Source organism: Monomorium pharaonis, chromosome 3, assembly GCF_013373865.1.
Source record: "Monomorium pharaonis isolate MP-MQ-018 chromosome 3, ASM1337386v2, whole genome shotgun sequence".
NCBI classification, from domain to species: domain Eukaryota; kingdom Metazoa; phylum Arthropoda; class Insecta; order Hymenoptera; family Formicidae; genus Monomorium; species Monomorium pharaonis.
The window spans coordinates 9318531-9339214 of NC_050469.1; the positions used below are offsets into that span (position 1 = coordinate 9318531).

The 20684-nt window shown below is 34.8% G+C and overlaps 1 protein-coding gene and 1 long non-coding RNA gene across 4 annotated transcripts in view; both read left to right on the top strand.

Annotated features, from left to right (window-relative positions):
• LOC105838293 (RNA-binding protein Musashi homolog Rbp6) overlaps positions 1–20684 on the top strand; it is a 613545-nt gene that overhangs the window by 42662 nt on the left and 550199 nt on the right. The window lies entirely within an intron of this gene.
• Positions 1–20684, top strand: part of LOC118644976 — a 52417-nt gene that overhangs the window by 25965 nt on the left and 5768 nt on the right. The gene's annotated exons all lie outside the window — the stretch shown is intronic.

Sequence of the window (20684 nt, forward strand, 5' to 3'; positions counted from 1 at the left end):
TGTTATTCCGTGATTACGGAATTCGCATTCGCTCAAATGGCTTACAGCAGGCACATACAAATTTCGTGAACTACGTTAAATCATATCTTGCGATATTCGCGGCTTGAAATCATCACCGCACTTCCCCGTTGAGTTTGACCTCCTTTGCTTTTGACTAACCGTAACGAGTTTATCTTCCTGTAGAGGAAAGCGTTTATCATTTCATAAATTGTATGCAAATCATATTAGTATTGTTCGAGAAATTGAGAATTATTATTATTATTTTTTCCCTTTATATAATTAACTTTTATATGCCGCAAAAATAAAAATAAAAATTAAGCAATTTATTTATAATATTTCATTAGTTGATTTTTATACATTGATAGGTGAAACTCGAGTGCATACTATCATTGACTCCCGATCGGCACAATAGCATTGCTAAAGTAAATGGATTCTGTTTTTTTTTTACTATTTTAATCTTTATTTTAATATGTAATGTAAGTAAAACATTATTTTTATTATGATAAATACAGAAATTTAGAGTAGACCTAGATATTCAAGATGATGGAACGCTCTAGATAGAAAATTTTATAGATTTTACGCGAGTGATCGCAAGATATATTTTACGGCGAGCTTTCTGACAACGAAACTGACGGGAAGGAGATCGAAGATGAGCAAGAGGTCGAGGAAGATGCCGACAAAGATTTATCCGTGACACCTTAGAATTCGACGTACCCGCGCTTTTTGATAAATTATAAAAAAAGAAAACGCTGTATCTTTTGTATTTGGAAATCTGAAAACTTTTTATTACTGTGCTTTGTGCCAAACAGCAACTTGTGACGGGCATTATATGAACTTTTGTAGAGAACGTTTATAGCACATATAATAATAAATTACAGCGTGACATATTTGCGGGTTCTGATAAGGTAGAAAAAACGCTGTGTGTATGTAAAAATGTTCTAAATTCTTTTATTTTACAAAATTATATCTGCGGTCTAATTATTATTTATTAATTTAAATAGTTTAGTTTAGTTTTTTAAATTTTAATATTTGGATTGTTGATTTTAGGTATAAGAAGATGCTTAATTATTTATATATTTATAAATTTATAATTAATTAATTAATTATTTTGATTATTACATCTTTTTAATTTTTACAACCAATGGTGGCAATCATTATTAGAATGTAAAATATAATTGTTATTTGTTTCTCTTTTATTTTGGATGGTTTATACGGGATGATCATCAAGAGTGTACTTCGTATGAATTCGTACCTTAAGAAACGTCGAGGGTGTGGTGGTGACACCAAGGACGTAAATCAGACAAAACTGTACCGCGGAATTAAAGGACTCTCCACCGGCCTGCGTCCTTAATGAATGTACCGCCGCCACTAATTAGACGTCCTTAGTGCCGTGCACGTCGTTTTATACAAGGGGGAAATAGAACGAAGAGAAAGTGTCGTCGTAACCGCTATTCATAAGCGATTTAGGTTGCGAATTACGAGCTGAAAAATTTATACCATTATCGATAAGAATTAAGGACTATAGACGCAAAAAGTCATTAAGAATTACGTTTGAAGAATTATTTTTAATTTTGATTCTTTGTTTGTATTGAAATTCTAAATGGAAATAATATGTCAAATTGCATTAATTTATTACAATTAAATTTACTACTTTTTCTGCTCTCGTAAATTAATTAATTTTCCTTTTAGTCATAAAAAGAATGCTCATAAAAATATTTATCAATATTTTTTATTTTTCATGTACGCTTTAAAAGTCGATGAGATTCTCTAGTGTTGCTTGAGCATATCGTCTCCTTGAAGAGCAAATACCCAAAGTATATTTACGAAAGCAAGTATCCAAACTTTGAGAGAGCTGATGGTAGTATCGAGACATGCATCGGTTTCTCGTCTATCACACTGCCATTCGACCGATCGGTCAATCACTGTAGTCAAACGTCAACGTAACAGGTTGCACCGTTGAACATCGTTTGAGACTGGTTGGTAGTTACCTCCGGCTCGACTGGTTCCCTTCAGGGGTCGAGAGTGGATACGACCTGCGAGCAGTTGGGGTAGAGTAATTTCTGTCTACGAGGGTCGCTGGAAAGGGTGATTCTCTCTCTTTCTCTCTCTCTCTCTCTGTCTTTCTTTCCCGCCACCACCGTTTCCTTATCCAAGAGGAATCTGTATGAAAAGCTACTATCCCAAAGCTACCTGGTTTGCCGCTCTTCGTCCCTCTTCGGCCACCGTTTTGCCTTCGAAGACCGATTATGGATAATTATCCGCAACCTATTACGCGCTAAAATCTTGTCACTGCGATTATCGGCAGAGCGTGAAGAAGCTGCCTTCTGTGCGATGCCACTATGCCATGACGTTGAATAGAGCACTCTACGCTTACCACCGCCTTCGACTATCGACGTCGGGGCTTAGTACTTGACTGAATCTTTGCTATACCACGAAATCTCGTTAAAACTGTCACTGGAAATATTGATAAAAGTATTTGATATTCATTGGTTTATCATTACCTTTAAGTGATTCATTATTCAGCGATGATAATAGTTACAAAGTTTGTCAAGTATAGTTAACAATGAGGATCAACATATGCTAAAGCAGAACTTTACTTTAAATATAAAAAGTGAATATAGAATAGAAAAATTTGATTTGAGACTTTCAAACTTTTGCGATTCTGAAATATCTGAATTCGGAGTAAGTACGTTGCAACTTTGAGAGTCTCAAGATTCTAGGACTTTGAGACTTTTAAATTTTAACTTTTGGAATCTTGAGATTTCAGAATTTTTGAATGTTACGAATGTAGCATATTAAGAAATTAAAACTTAAGAGTTCTTAGATCGATTTTTAAAAAGCTTCGAAATTTGAAGAGATTTAAGAATACTTTTGTCTTAGATTTCAAAATCGCAAATTTCACGGTTTAAAATAAGAGATTATATATAATTATCTAATTTTTGAAATATCTTATTCTACTTTGTTATTGGATATTTTAGTGACAAATTTCACATCAATATTGGCATAATATATATAATTAATACATCTACTACATTTATCATGCACGCAAGTAGTTAAGAAGAATGTATAGGCACGTTGTTTAGTATATTTGTGTTAGATACGTTGCGACGTATTTTCGCAGTGCAGTCACGAGGGTGTCATAAGCTGAAGAAAGTCTAGTTATCCATCTAGACAGCTGCTTTACAATCCGCAATGTAGGGCATCTAGTTAGCGCGAATCGGTGCGGCATTATTTCTATGCGAAGTCGCGGTAACCAGAATATTATATTCGCCGCAGAATAATGCCATCCATCAAAATACCGATGCCTAGGATAATTGATGCCATCGGAACGGCGACGCCAGTCACGCTAGACAGCGCATGGCGTAAAATTGAATATCGATTAGACGTTCGGAGGGGGCTCGAAATGGGGCTCGCTAAAGTTATTAATTCCCCTCGCAGGCAAAATCTTTCGATTAAATAGCAGTAACAACGCCCGGCTTGCAATGTAAATTCGCAATTAGTTACTCTCCCTCCCTAATTAATTTTTGATTTTCGATTAAGTTAATAGTATCATGTGTAAGATGTAATATGTTTCGAGAATTCAAAAGATATTTAAAATATTAGGACATTAAGTTTCCTTAGTGTTTCAATAATTGTTCAGAGATTTCGAAGTTTTAGTGATTGATATCTTAATAATTAATAATTAAAATACTAAAATTTAATATATTGAAATGTACTAGATTTTGACAATGATACTGTGAAACCACTTTCATTCTGAAGGTAAAGTAGTATAAGTTAAAGTAATTATTTCATCGATATTATCGATATTGTCTGTTTGCGTTGTGTTATGCTTCATTTATTTCAATGAACAACGAAAAACGCAAACGTACAAATTTTCGGGCAAATTCGTTTTCGTGTGATTGGCTGTAATTTACTAATTGTAAGTTTATTGAAATTTTCGGTGGCATTTTATAGTTTTTGCAAGTATTTACGCTTCTTGCGTTTTTTATATATGCCGCTAGTCTACACACACCCATAAAATAGTAAATTTTATTTTTATTCCTCTTCGCGTCTTCTTTGCAGCAGGATCTGTTTCCGTCTACGAAAGAGCGAAAAGGAAACGACTGTTTCACTCTCTTTCGATCGATATTTTAAGAGAGAATGGACACGTTGCACCACCTTCGAGGGTGGAAACCTTTACGTAAACGCGCGACATGAAATCGGAAAATGAAACTCGTATCGACCTTTGATCCTTTCGTGTAACGTCGAGAGAAGGATGACGTTCGGACACGCCAAAGTTTCCTATGTAACTTTTTAGGCACGGAAAGCATTGTAAAGAAGGCTGTCTCTTGTTACGTCTGGAAATACGATAGAAACTACGAATCTAAACAATTAAACTTTGGATTACGTTCGAAAGAAAAAAAGACAATTATATCTAGAACATAAAAAAACAGTTGCAATATTTTATTTTACAAAGTTTTTTGTATTTTTTAATTTACAGTATATATTTTTATAATTTCTCTTTCTTGATAAAAACTAATATATTATTGTAATTATTTTAAAAATGTATGTGCATTATTTATTTAAAAAATTGGGTCAAATTATATTTTGAACGATAAAACTTTAAAATTTAATATATATAATTTAATATATATAATTTAATAAAAATAATTTTAAGAATAATATGCTACTAATATATAATTACTGTTAACGTCATGCATTAAAATGTGCAAGCACAGAAAATGTAACAATATTGTGTTTGAAAAATAACATAACGCGGAATTAAAAAATTGCAGGTGAAACTCTTTCAACTTTTCGCGCTCGATATCACGCTCGATTCCCAGTTATCGAATTACACGCATTATGGAGCATGTATTTGCTGCGGGCAAATACACGAGCCTACGTCATATACTACAGACTAACGCCTTTTAAAGAAACGATAGATGATATGAATTATGAATATAAATGCACGACACATTTTCTCGTATAGTGTCCTTTATTTCTTGTATGTTTTTTACGTCATTTCTCTCTCTCTCTCTCTCTCTCTCTCTCTCTCTCTCTTTCATTGCAAACGTTGAAAATGAAAATTTGCTGTTGCTGCCCGAGTTTCACGAAAAATACTTTTCGTACACGGGACAAAAATTCTTCGAGAGAACAGTCGGTGAAGAAGAAAGTAATCTCTCACCTGAGCGCGGCGTTCTTAGTGCGAAACCCTTGTGTGCTAATCGCGATTACCGTCGTGGGCAAATGCACTTGTACGTTTGATATCTGTAATAAAGGGAGACACGCTGAAAAGTCGGCCGCCGCGTGAAAGGCCGCAGAAATTGGGAGCATGTTGTGTAATACCGTCGGGCTTACACGTGTTTCCCTGGCTTAGGGCAAGGCCGTGCGTATAATAACGACGTGAGATAAATCACGCGAGGGTTGCGTACGAAGATCCTTGCGAAGTCAGAACGCTGCTCGTAATATCGCATTGAAGATCGCGGCAAATCCCGATTAATCTTTTCGATACCGAATATTAATGCGATATTGTGTCACCCGTATTAGGTGTAATGATTTTGATTTTGGAGCGCACACTAACGCCAAATGCACGTGTAATTGCACATTTATCATCAGTCAATAAGCAAATATTAAAGGGATTTGTCTCAATTAGCATGGAATATACGCATAAAATTAAAATAGATACTCAAATCGTATATCTGTAAAACCGAAAATGGATAGAAATAGAAATAACTCGTCTCGTCGTTGTGATAATTTATTTTTATAAACTGTTTAGTACGATAGGTCAATTTCACTGGATTTCACTTTTTACTGTGGAGAATTTAATGCCGAAGGCATGTAGGAAATATTCGCTTTTATTGAAATATACGTAATCCACAAGTATATAGGTGTTCATAGAATTTTCTGCCTTAGTGCACTACATCGCCGCTGTTTGCATTTGATGAACATAGAAAAAGGATTCTCCAACGAAACTGTATGTGTTGTTTAGAACGACAGAGAATTTAAAATACAGAGATTAACATATCACATAGGTTTGCATACATTTACATGTACTATCGTCATCTGCAATATTTACATTTTGTTTTCGCACATAAGCTCGCATTTATAATAATGTAATGACTCTTACTATTTATGGGAATTTATTTATAGTCCTTTTTATTTTTGCACGGACGTTGCGCAATATTGTTACTAACGTAGCACGCTGATATCAGTATGTCGTGTGCTCGGAAATCAGAAACCGTAACGACGGCGTCACGGCGCGTCGCACCGCGCGACCAGATTAACGAAAACCGATGCGGAATGACCGACCGTTCCTCGGTGCCGCGACGCACAGAGGATTGTATATTTAGAACTCCGCGGGCCTTTACTTCGCGAAATCTTCGAGACGTTTCCGCGACCGAAGACAAATCGTCGGCGCTAGTCACGTCGACGTCGGGGTTTGAAAGAGAAGAACTGCTGATCGCGACAGTTAGCAGTGGCCTCTCTGTCGGGGGTTCTCCCATAAATAAAATGTCTATTTTAAAAACAACGCATCTCATATTTCAAAAATCCTATTGGAATAAATGTACTACAACACGTTTAGAACAGTAGGATGTTGCGGAGCTCAAAAAGCGCAATCTGAGCCAAAATCGCGCAATAAATTAATTGGAATTCATGAATTAATAAGACATGGCATACTTTGATAGACACAGATTAAACACTCATAAATACTAAGCTGCAGTACATTATACTGTTTAAATAATTTATTAGTGTGATTTGAAACGATATATTAAAATTTACTAAATATGTATTAAGTTTTTGGCCAGCATGGACAGACAAAAGAGATTAAACTTTTGTTTGTTAACGTTAAATCAGGTATCGAACCAAGTGCACTTATTTTCAATGCGTTGGCCGCTCATTACCATATCGACTTTATCTCAAAACTTCCAATTTATTCCAATGTGGTCTCGTTAATGGCATCAGAAATTCACGAATTTGAAATTATTCGGTTTCTATAGTGTTTGCAATCGCAATAGCGCCAATCCCTACTGTGGGAATAGACGATGGTGTGACTAAAGTTTAATTGACGTCGAGATTTGCATTCGCTCGTTGTTCGATTCGCGAGCTTACATTGGCGCGCTGATAAAAATTCAGACCGGCCCATTGTATTCAAATTCCTGCGCGCCGGTAACCTCGCCGGCTGGTATTCTCGTCCTGGTACACTTGTAAAACGAGCATGTAAAAAGGAGCGCGACGACATCCCCACGATCGTACTTTCGCGAACAGGCTTAACCGTTTCGGTTCTAAATACGGTTTTGTCATTCGCAGTTTCGTCTTAAAATCTCTATGTCGTCAATCGGTTCTACCTTCGAAAAAAATCTTTTGAAAGAAGTGCTTATAGACAGTTTGTCGAGATTTATATTCTCATTCTTGTCATCATTATCATTATCATCTGTTAGTGTCTTTTTTTGAGCGTGAACATTATTTCGGTTTTTACGATTTGTTTTTTACGGTTTTATGATTCTTATCACTAATGTCGAATTTCGTGTATTGAAATAATATGCATTTACTCAATTTTATATTATTTTGCATGAGGAATATGAAAATAAATACATACGTATGATAATTTTTATTATCGCAATAATTCTGCATTTCTCTCTCTCTCTCTCTCTCTCTCTCTCTCTCTCTCTCTCGAAGAGCAAAACTCTAATGTCACATTATAATAGGCTGCGATAATATTTATCAGATTTATGAAATATTGCGTGCGCATTTCTTTCTGTACCCGAAAATCTTTACTTAAAAAATGACACATTTATTTACGGCTTGATTAACGTACCATTTGTCACGATCTACATTTAAAGAATGCTGTATCCTTCGAAGATACGAAGTCCTCAGCTTCGTCACGGATGTCCCAAAGGACTATGTTAACCCTGACCTTCGGTCTTGTTACTTGCGAGCAGAAGGGAGAAATCGGTGGTGAAGGACGGGAGAGGAGGGGACGGGTTGAGGTTGGGGTGAAGGGTCCCGGAATAAGGCGAGTACTCTTGTTTCGCTCGTGCAGCCTCCGCGGTATGCGATTTCCGCGGAGACTCGAAAGGTATATCGACGTCGCAGGAGGGCACAGAGAGGGCAAGGAGAGGATGGAGGATGAAGGACGAGGGGGAGAGCGGGAGGGAAGGAGGGTGGAAGAGGCTTGGGTACGCCAGGGCAGTCGTGTGGATGCGTGGGCTCGGGTTCGACCCCAAGAGCGAGACAGAGATAGAAAACACATGGAGGAGCAGGGATTGTAGGCAGGGAGCTGGGGGCAGAGAGGGAGCGTTGGTGGAGAGAAGAGGAGAGAAGAGAAGCATAGGGGAGAGAGAGGGGCAAGAGGGTTGGACGGGTTGGATTCGCCGGCTCGCCGCTATTGATTTTTCCCGTCAGACTCGCGGCCTCTTCGTTCCGCTCTTGGCCCTCGTTCTTCTCCCCTCAGTTCCTCTCTCGTTGCCTCTTTCCCTCTTCCCCTGGCCTTTCCATCCCGCGTATCCGGCCCCTCGCCACCTCCGTCCTTTTCATTCTCGCTTACGCGCTCCCTCTTTGCTCTCTTGCTCGTTAATGCCCTGCCGCCCTTCGACTCTCGATCCGTACTCTTTCTCTCTCTCTTCCCTTCTCAATTTGCATTCGGAGATCTTTCTTTACTGTTCCTTCTCTCTCTCTCTCTTTCTTCACGTCCCGCCCTCTTTCTCTTTTAATCTTCTTCTTCTCTTCGCTACCCATACTTCTTAAGGGATTTAATTTCTTTCTTTGTCTCTTTCTGTGTTATATTTTTTATTTCTATATTTATCTTTATTTGTTTGCTACTTTTTAAAATAGTTTTTACATTTTTGAAAAATAATTCTTTTTGTGTCTTTAAGTGCGTATTTAATTGCGCGCATGTAGATGAATTTGTACACATACTAATATACTAGCAAAGAAATAAAGCTAAAACAAAAGATCAAAAGAAGACCATGTAAATATATATATATATATATATATATATATATATACATATACATATATATATATTTAAATGATAACTTATAAGTTTTAAGGTGTGTAATTATTTTTATTTTTTAATTTACTTTGTCACCTTTATTATTTGAATATATATATACATGGTCTTCTTTTGGTCTTTTGTTTTAGCTTTCTTTTTTTCATGTTTTTCCTTTTTTTGGTTAAATTTATTTGATTTCTTTGCTAGTATATTAGTATGTGTACGAATTTATCTACATGCGCGCAATTAAATACGGGTTATGTGTATGCGTGCACTTCTTACGAAAGGCTTGCTTAATGATCGGTTGATGATCCCGATTCTTGCGATTTTGCGAACAAGCTGTTTCCGGTTGTCCCGCTTTCCATTTGTCATTTTTCAAACACCGCAAAAACTTAGAATTACGCCGATCATCAGCTCTCACAGTGCCGACACGAAGTTATATTCCTGATTAATTAGTTGGATTTCTGCAAGAAATTTAGGTCTTTGGGCGGGATTGAAGAGTAGAATGAGAAGTAGTCGGGTTAATGAACGACGCTTTTATTATACTAATTTACCTCACACCACAAACAACTACTCTCTCCGATGTAGCGGAAGGAGAGAAAATTATACGTCCCCTTATTAACTTTGAAGTTCGTTGGAAGAGAAAGTTATTAAAGTATCTTTGCAATAGCATACTTTTGTACAAATACCGAAGTTGTAAATTTAAAGTTTACGACAGTGAATATTGTCATAATAATTCTTATTTATAGAATCCCGATACATTATGATTTATAAGCAGTTTAAATAGCTACCGTATATGTGGAATGCACTGTTGCAAGAGGCTCTTTTTTAAAGCGCAATCGAAGAGATCACAAGACAGGATTAATATCATTAATCGCAATCGACAGTATTTTTCTTTTATTCAGATTTGATATCCTTTATCTACTGTGCACTTTACGAACGTGCTCTTCGAGATTGCTCGGGCATTCTGCCGTCTTACAACAACGTTTTCTTACAGTAGTTATACCAATCGTGCGTATTTCCATATCTGGATCGCGAATACTCTCGTAAAAGTTTTCACGATCTCCGTAAAACGGCGCTATTAGTATCTCCAGTGCTATCTGTGATCTAGTTTCAAAACCGATTAAACTATATCAATTTTGTATCTGTTACTTCCTCTTCGATCGCTGGCGGAAATTGCATTCGTGCAGCGTATAAGATGCTTACAGTAAGATTGATAATTCCTTAACTCTTCCCGACCCAGTAATTTCAAATAGAGCTACATCTATTATGTTGTAGTACTATGATTATCCGTAAAATGTTAAATCCTCTTTTTTAATTGCAATAAAAAAAAGATATATTATTGAGTAGATAACAGAAATTCTAGAGAAATATTCAGTTTTTGAAGTAGAGATAAAACACATGCGTAATTTGTTTGACATGCAGAAATGTTTCACGCAATATAAAACTGCATTCACGATTAAAATGCGATAAATAAAATTTCAACAAGAGAAAATAACAAAACATAATTTTTGCTTTTATAATTTTCAATGGATAATGCTGTACATAAATTAGTATCAATCGGGGATTATATGAGAGCCGTTACGAGAGTAATGTCAATTTAATCAGATACTCGTATCCAATATATTATGAAATGTATATTTTATAAACATATTACTTTTTATAAAAATATAAAAATAAATAAGTTTTTACAAAATGTGATGTGTTTAAAAATTCAATAAATTTTGAAAAAAAAACTTAAATAATTTTAATAATTTTAAATGATAAAAGTATATTTCTTTCGTAACTTTTAAAGAGTCATCCATAAACAATATTTTATTTGTATCGTTTATAAATTTGTGGCTTTCGCTAGCGTCATCTCTAAAGTTTATCACCTTCGACCTATTCATGAGCTAATCGTATTGAGTCTAGACCGTTTATCGGCTTCCTTGGCCTTCCGAGACGGAAGATAGATAGATAGATAGATAGATAGATAGATAAATAGATAGATAGATACATAGATAGAGAGAGAGAGAGGGGGGAGGGGAAGACGGAGAAAAAGAGACGAAGGAGCGCCTGCGAAATTTACTCTCCATCTGCCTTCGTTACTCCGAAAGCAGAGTGACAGATTCGTTGCGTTCAGTCTGTGTCGTGCTTGTGTTCACGTAAATTTGATCAATCTCATGATCAATACTTCCATCTTGATAATTCTTTCCAAAAAAGCTTTTTTTTTTTAGAAAAAGCATTTATGTTGTAGAAAGTTTTTTCTTAGAAAAAGCAATTTTCCTATCAGAAAAAGTTATACTTTCGTTATGGAGAGTAATATGTGATTTTATATATAATGATAATCCATTAGTTTTAAATAATTATATTAATATCACTATGAATTTGATTATTTTTAAAGAAAATGTCTTTATTATTCCGATTTTTAAAGTTTAATATACTGAAAAGAAAATTGCCGTAACATTGATATGCGAGAACAATATTATAATGCTATTATAGTAAAATAATTTTAAATCTTTAATTTTTTCCATACACTTGTACTTTGTACAAAAAATTGTGTAAAATTACAACCATAATAGTGCGTAATTTTGAGTTCTACTATAATAAGTATAAATTTTTGCGTTTATAATTTTGCAATATACAAGTAAAAATAATTGTAATGAATTTATTTACAGTATATGGAATTTATTTGTTTTTTACACAAGTGTAAAAAACATTTCTTTGTTTTTTACATAAGTATAAAAAACAAAATAAATTATTGCAAAATTTATATATACAAAATTACATACACGTAAAATTTACACATATTATTGTGAATCTCAAAATTACCCACTATCACAGTTGTAATTTTACACAAATTTATTACAGTGTATTTTTGAAAATATTTTGTTAGTTTAATATTTTTGTCAATTTAGAGTTATAGAATTTATGTAATATTATAGAAATTAAATAACATTGTAGATGTACTGTCTGAAATTTTATTGTTAATTATTGAGTATATTATTATCTCAATTAACCAATACGATTTTACGAGATGTTAAAAATTCAATGAGTCCTCGAAAGTTTTTAAATAATTACTAACTCTTTTATTTATCTTGGTTATCATTGTTTCTCTTTCTTGATTTGCAAAATATACTTGGAATGCGAAATCTCTGCGCTTCTAAAAAAATCCGCTTCTACGAATATAATTACTAACCGCTAAATTTCCATCGCCGCGACATTTTCCTCCTAGATTCGGAGTCCCACTATGTTGGCTGTACCGCTCATGACTATACTTCGGGAGTAATTTCCATGAGCCCATATTCACACGCGCGCATACACATACGAGAGCGTTCTCATACATAAACAATTTGCGTTTCCCGCTTGAAAAAGCGAAAAAAAGATCTATCGTAAAAGCGAGTCTTTCGACGGCGACGATTATGGATCTGGGACGGTATGCATGCGAATGGGGAACATAATCTCGTTACTCGGCCGGAGATGCATAAAGATACGACGTGATTAATTACGTAGGCGCCCTTTATGAGACGAACAATGCGCGCCAAATATTTTCATACTACGATCGATTGCATTTAATAAGCCAAAATTTTAAATAATAAACCGACTATCGGATTTTTGGATTATTTTTAAAAATAAAATATTAGCGGTAACAAATTATACGGTATTTTTTATTACTGGTTTTGTGATTAAAATGTATTTTAAAATATTTGTAAATTAAATATTTTATTTCTGTTAAATTTTTTGATTGTAGTGAAGTATACATTCACGCATTTAGTTTCGGCGTACATATATTTGTGCAATTCGTTTTACAGAAATCTACTTATAGAATAGCGGAAAATATTACTTTCATATTTTTTTATAAAGTGCACATTAACTAACGTTTCTTTTTTTACAACGCTAAATATTAATAGCTCTACATCACACTAGTTATAATTTTAATAAAAGCGCGAATTTATTTAAGGCAGTTTAAAATGTGATGTAGATATATTTAAAAAATTTTGTTTTTATTATTATATCATTATCATTATAACTTTTAAAATTATTTTGCTTATTTTTCTATTTACTTTACCTTTAAACTCATCTTTTATTTTTTAAGATACGAAAGCTTATGTATTTATTGCTACACAAGCAATAAATTACGAACTGATTTGTAAACGATCTCCGATTCTTCCGCATGAATGTCTCAATAATAAAGGACAGTACGATTGGGTATATCTTCCTTCCATCTCGATTCCGTTCGTTCGCTTATTTTCTGCATCTCACCGCAGACGAGACCGCGGAGACGACGAATCTCGGTTGCGCAGCAACCACGTTTCCTTGCGAGGTGGATAAGCGGACTCTTCCGGAAAAGAGAAATTGGAAACGGATGTATATACGTATATATGCACAGATACACACATACACATTCATATATGTATTGTATGTATGTATATGTATACCATGCGAAATTGCGCGAAACTCGTGAAGACGAGATTGGGATGGAACAACTTTAAACTGCATTCCAGTGATCTGCTTGATTGAATAGCAAATTGGTAGACGGTATAACCGTGCATTTGCGCGCGCGCGCGCGGCCGCTTGTTTCCGAGGAGAATACGAAAGCAGCGTCGGATAATCGCCATGTTGCGCGATACGATCGATCTTTTCCATCTCACGAAACGATTTTCACGAAGCGGGTTGGGAAACGCGTAAACTCGGCATATTTCATTCGCGGTACAAGTGTTCAACGGGTCGTTTAATCCCAGCGTTCACTGTTTGCAAAAATCCACATTTTTCGGGAAATCAAGGAGAATCGGATGAAATATTTTGAAATATAAATTAATCTATTTGTTTGAAAGTGTTATCACTCTTGCATTCAATCCATTTTGATTTATAATGTTATACTATTACATTTATCTTACCATAAACTAATTTATCTTCACAGCTAGCACATTTAAGAAAGATTTTAAAATTCTCTTAGCTCAAATAAAGTTTGAATGAACAATTATATATTAAATAATTTATTTATATAGAGAATTAAAACAAAATAAAAGATTGTATGTTTATTTAAAATATTACAACTTTTAAAGAGAGAACTTTTTTCGTGCAGATTAACAAACGTGAAATCAGTTTTGCTATCATAAAGCATTTAACATTGTTTTGGAAAATTTTGAGTTTTTCGGATTGGGTTTTTTGATGAATGAAAAATAGGACGCGAAACAAAGAAGACGAATCACTTTGTTAGAATCGCAGCAGCGTTAACAGTCCGGGAATAAAGTTTCCTTTTGCGACGTTTGCCAAATCCAGTCCGCATCGTGCGTAGGCCATGAGAAATGCGAACGATGACAGTAAGCGGAATTCGAAGGAGCTGCAGCTGAAGATTGACGACACTCTGTGAGGGGCAGAGAAACACGGGAAGGGTGCCAATACATGGGGTGTACAGAAATCGATTTTCATGTATAATGAAATTTTGTTTTTTTTTAGGGTTTTATTTATGAAGGTCAATTTAGCAGTGATTGTAGAACTAGTAAGTAATTACATTACTAACAGTAAGAGAGAACACATTTGTCATTTTCATTTCATTTACTTCATGATATATTACCAATACATTCGACATTATTTGAGTATTGCTATTGAAAAGTGAAAATAAGCTGCAATCTTTTTCAACTTCAATCGTCAAGCGAACTTGAATATATATTTGAATAGGTATTTGTTGAAACTGTGCTATAGAAACACATAAAAATGGTGAATATATTCAATCAACTTTTTAATTGAATGGCAATCAATTTTTGATAATTGAATTTAAATTACGGTATCTCAATAATATAATTGCAGTATGGTTTTTTTTACTTTTTACTCGAAGCTCATTGTTTTTTGTACACTCTATATAAGAGCAAGATGCGAGATGCAGGAAATAAGGAAATAAGGTAAACAAAGTGGAATAGGGATAGAAGGCCGAGGCTGATTCACGAAGAGCCCTCGTAAAACCGGTGCACTTCGTCGGGAATTCCGTTGCGTCGTTTTTCCGCGGCTGTTCGGATTCCGCAGGATGCGATTTCTTTCCGACATCATCTTACCCCCAGGCATCTATAGGGTGTCTTTCATATAAAAAGCTGATATCTTCCCACATCAAATTTACATTTCATTTCATGTTCAAGCTGTTAAGATTAATCTAAATGTCAAATTTAAAATTTTTCGTAAAACTTTGAAAGGAGCTTTTTATATTTCTTTACATAGTTAATATTTTAATAAATATAAGATATAAAAAATTAAAAAGTGCAAAATAAAATTTATTTGTGTTTTAATAACAATTTCATTTTACGTTCAAAAATATCTTAAGAGAAACTAAGAAAGAAATATTTTCCAAGGTGTTTATCATAAAAAAAATTGAAGCAGATAATACAATTAAAACACATTAAAAAACTATTGTTTTTATACTTGTGCGACATCTCTTTACATTGCGACACTATTTACATTAGATAATCTTAGGAAATATAATAAATTTAATGATTACCGCTCTCACAAATTAACCAAGAGATCAATAGCGTGTATGAGATCTTTATCTAACTAGTTAAATAAAAAAAAGGCAAATGCAACGAAATATTTTCATTAATTACGTTGCCGTTATTGTGTCGCCGTTTTTATTTCGGGCTCCATTCAACATTCGCCGACGCTTCCATTTTTGTCCGTTTCAATTGCGGCGTATCGGTAACTAGTAATTTTTTTGTCCGCACACAAGAACGCGCCATCGATCCCGCCTGGGAACCTGTTAGCGCGTCAATGACACTTTTAGAGGACGAGGTATATAGTGCATCGCGTGCCCTATTCTACCATTGCATTTATTTGTCAGTTTAGATTTTAAAATGCGGTCGCGGAATATATCACGCATATATAATAATTATAAAATATATACATTGTATTATGTTTATAAGTATAATACATTGTAAAATATATTGTATGTACTTCATGTATATTTATCACATATACTTATCATATTATATTTATCATATATATGTTGTCTGGAAAATAAACCGGCTCTTCTCAGACGGACATAAACATTACAGCGGCATATACAGCGAAAACGTTTTTGATAGCTTTTATCAGTTTACAATTATATTTTCTTGCAATACTTAAAAGCCGAGTTTAGATTGGTTTCCAAATAAGTGACCGACATAGTCTTTCTGTTATGGATATTTTATTTCGCTGTATACGCCACTGTAATGTTTACACCCGTCTGAGAAGAGCCGAGTTCATTTTCGCGCATTGCATCGAATGATTTATAACAGCCCGCCGATTCGTAACGTTATTAATTCGCATGATTGATTTCCGGCGCGGGAATGGCAGGCGTGATTATACTGGCCGAAGAACGCGCGCGGATAATCACTCTTGTCAGATCCATTAAGGGATTAAAACCCCAACGAAGCCGATCCGCGTAACAGATTCCTCATCGTCGTTCGAGGAGGTCATGCAATCTGTTGGGGAAGATTTTTAAGTCGTTATGATAAATCGATATCTTGAAAGTAGAATGACCGATGTCGTACGGAAGTAGAAGAAACGAAATATACAAAATATACATGTTTCGGAAGTCAGGTACTTCTGCAAAAGTAGAAGAAAAGAGATTGAATCGATTGTTTTAATATAGAGAATAAAAGAATAAAGAAATTATAATTGAAAGATTTATGATTGTGAAGTCAGTGAACAATCGAGATATTTAGAGGCTTTATAAGATCAACTTTACTAAAACGTTTCCTATTAAGATATTTAAAATTAAATATTTAAAGTTAAGATATTTAAAATATAAAATGAGGAAATTTTGGAGATTAATAAATTTGTTAATTTTAATAATGTTATAAATAAAATATTTAATTCTTATGTTTCTGGTCATTTGATATAAGTAGATAAAATATTTTATTTTATGTTTATTTTAAGTAAATTGTATTTATTTCCAATCTTTAAATTTAAATCTTTTTTTCATTTAATAAAAGCAAAAATCAATCGATAATACGCGTAAAATTGGCACATCCGCGATAAAGTGTGGTTATCGAAATATTATATAGCATCGTTTAGATTTCCTATTTCGTGTGGAAGAGGGAGGGTTCATTCGACTTGGGAATCACCGGCGAGATCACCTTATTTAACCTCGTTCAATTGCCTAGCATTTTCAAGTTTGGTCCCTCTCCGAACTGGATATTGAGGTAGCAGGAGAGAAAGGGGTAAAGAGGAAGCGAGAGAGAAAGAGAGAGAGAGAGAGAGAGAGAGAGAGAGAGAGAGAGAGAGAGAGAGAGAGAGAGAGAGAGAGAGAGAGAAACAGAGGCACATGCCTCTTTCTTTCCCACGCTTGAATCGTTATGAGTCGTATAGGTATAAACTACCAGTTCGATCAGACGTGATGGCGATATACCAGACGATATTGCGAGAGGATAGCTTGAGTAAGAGAGTATCGATGTGGAATACACCTCTCCATCCTCTCTGTGCCACGCTCCCCGTTCTCCCGTTCTTCTTTCCCTCTTTCACCATCGCAATTCGCTGCTCTTCCTTTTACCACTTCGGAACTCGCAGGATGCTCGGGAGGGGGTCAACGATCCCGACGGGGATTTTCAGGGATCTGCCGACTGAAACCACCGACGGGACTCGTCACGACTCAATTCCAATTGCTGGGGCGATAGAAAAAAAGTAAAAAGGTGAGGGGGAGAGGAGAGCCGGGTATCTCGCGCGGGAATCCGAACGTGTGCTACGCACTTTCGATTCGCATTCCGGATTCTGGAACGTATGTATTTTCAAGTGTATTATTATACACTGGAAATGCCGAATATTACAAAGATACCGTCTTTAAGTAAATTGAAAAGGAATATTGTACAATCAGAATAATTTATTTGATATATTTTGCGTATTATATTATGCAAAATACATGTGTACACTGTGCATTTGCCATCTTTTTAGAAACACATATATTCCCAAAGCCATGCATTCTAAAGCATTTTTGAATTTTTATATTCCACAAATAATATTCTCCTGAAGTGCAACTGCAGTATCACTGAGACATGACCGTTTCCACGAAATACTATAAATCAAGCCTAAGTCCTCGAAGCAAGCGCAAAGCGAGCTTATCGCTCGTTCTATTTCGGAGTCGATGTTCCGGAAAATGTAAAGAAATTCACGCTGGAATTTTTCGACGACCGGTGAATCTTTTAACCCTTTGCGCGACAAAATTCAACGAGAAATGATTTTCGGGGTGTCGCGGACTGCGCAAAAATAATTGAGTTTGCGAGAGTGCGCGTGTACTCCCTTTCGTGTCGTTATAAAATGTTAACTACCTTTGGTGGAGATCAACAGAAATTGTACGTTACTGGTCTGCGCGTAATTTGTTTGTCAAGTTGTTTTGAAAAAATATATCTTCCTAGGTCCAGTACTGAAGTTTTTAAAGCGAAAACCGAATTTAATTGACAAACAAAAATGTTTTAATTATCTCATTGCATATGAGATTGCTACGTTTATTATTTTTTATCGTAAATATTTCCGTATTTATTTCTCTCTTTTCTTTTCTTTTTCACCCTCACTCTTTCTCTTTCGCTGGGATCTGTGAAACTGGCACGACATTCTGTTAATATAAAAAAATAATTGGAGTTTTAGTAGCATTTTTCATAGTTCTCGTGTTCTGTATAAAAATAAAAGAAGTTTTGCAATCCGTACATAAAAAAATAATAAAAATGAAAAAATGTGCTAACTTCGCGAAGTTAGCACGACACCTTTCCTCTAAAGTATAAGAAACCAATAAATATTATCATTTTTAATACCAGTTTCAGATAGTACTGCTAGAGTTCTATTATTATGTGTAATAACAAAAAAAAATATTAACGATTTCCTTTTTTGTTACACTTTTAATATTAAACATGATACGACACTTGGACAGAAGTATCGTGCTGAGTATTTCTGATAATTCTAGCAACAATTCTCGGTAGTACTTATACAGTTCTATGCTTTGTAATCATTTTTAAACAGAGTTCCGGCGAGTAAACATTTTTGAATAATTTTTTAATGCCCGAAGTCAGCACTTGAGCAAGGGGGGTGTCGTGCTGAGTATTTATCGCAGTTCTAGCGAGAGTTCTCGCTAGTTCTTGCAGAGTTCTATGCTCTACAATCATTTTTAAACAGAGTTCTGCCGCGTAAATATTTTTAATAATTGTTTAATACTCGAAATCAGCACGATACTCGAGCAAAAACACGATATTTTTTTATATAAGGATTGCAGAACTCTTTTATTTTTATAAAGAACTCAAGAATTATGGAAAGTGCTACTAGAACTGCCATTATTTTTTTTTATATAAAATGTCGTGCCAGCTGCACAGATCTCTTTTGCTGTGCGTTTGTCGCAATATGATAAAAAATTATTAGATAGTTTTATGAGCTAATTATATAGAGAAAAAGAGAAATAGAAAAAAAGAGAACAGAAAATAGCAGATATCTAAAGTAATAAAATTTAAAAAAGCTTTTTTGTGTTAGTATTTTTAAAATAAATTATCAGAAATTGTATAAGTACTTCGTATAAATTTAATAATTAATTGTAATTACGAAGTAAGCAGCTACATATATTTAAAAAATCTGTAAATATTATAGCGTAAAATTTAGACAGTCATTATGCTTGATTATATCGACTATTTTATTATTATTCAAAATCTTTTCTTAATTAACTCGTTAAAGCTGTAGCATCTTTAAAAGATGTGCAAATACCCATAAAATTCATATCTTCAATACAGACAAGCGAAAATCTATTTTGTTTTGAATAATCCGAAATTACGAAATGTCTTTCTAGTCGGCTCGACCATATTCAAATGAAATCGAATACTCTAAACTGTCGGGTACTCGCACGTTTCTGATATTTTCATTCTTTGAATAAAAGCTAAAATCGATCAGCGTTTACCCAAGTAATCTTGCACGACGTTTATTCAATTTGATCACAAGTACGGTAGCGCGACGTGTGCGTTACGTCGGACGATCCAATTAATAGTTCAATTAAATAAACCGATAATTGCCTGAAAATGGAATATAGCCGCTGAATATTGGATCTTCCGGTTTCTCATATTCATTATTCTCCATCCTCGGCATGCCAGTATTCGTGGAGATTGCGGACACATCTACATACAGGCATATGTAGATCCATAGGCATAGTCTCTCTTACACACGTATATTACGATCTTTTATTTCTCAATGCCCGAATTATATAAATGAGTTATAAGTAATGCGTGTTGACAGTTTTTGCGTTTTTATCCCACGATCGTTATTAGATTTTAATCACAATGGAAAGAAAATGAGTTAATTTTTGAGAGCACACTAGAAATGGATAATAAAATGTTATTTCTTTATTAATAATAAATTGAATAGAATTTTATTCAAGTGGAAAATCTGTTTTTTATTGATTATTTATTAATTATGATTATGCGATTCAATGGTAGGAAATGAAAAGTCGATCTGTCGTCGGACTTTTGAAGAAAAAAATCCGATGAAAAGCGATGGCGAAACATGGTGAACTCGGCGGACACCCGGTATCAGTGCGCTCTAATGCGCACATCCTCGCATGGCCGTGCGTCAAAACGCGGACGGAAGACTCTGTATAATGTGTGTGCCGAGGCAATATTACGTGTATTAGTCATTGCAAACAGGGACCGTGCCGTCTACATCGGACGTGCGCACGCAAGCACGACACACAACGGCGGGGCAACACGCGTGCACGCGATATGCATACACGACGTAAGTACGTGCG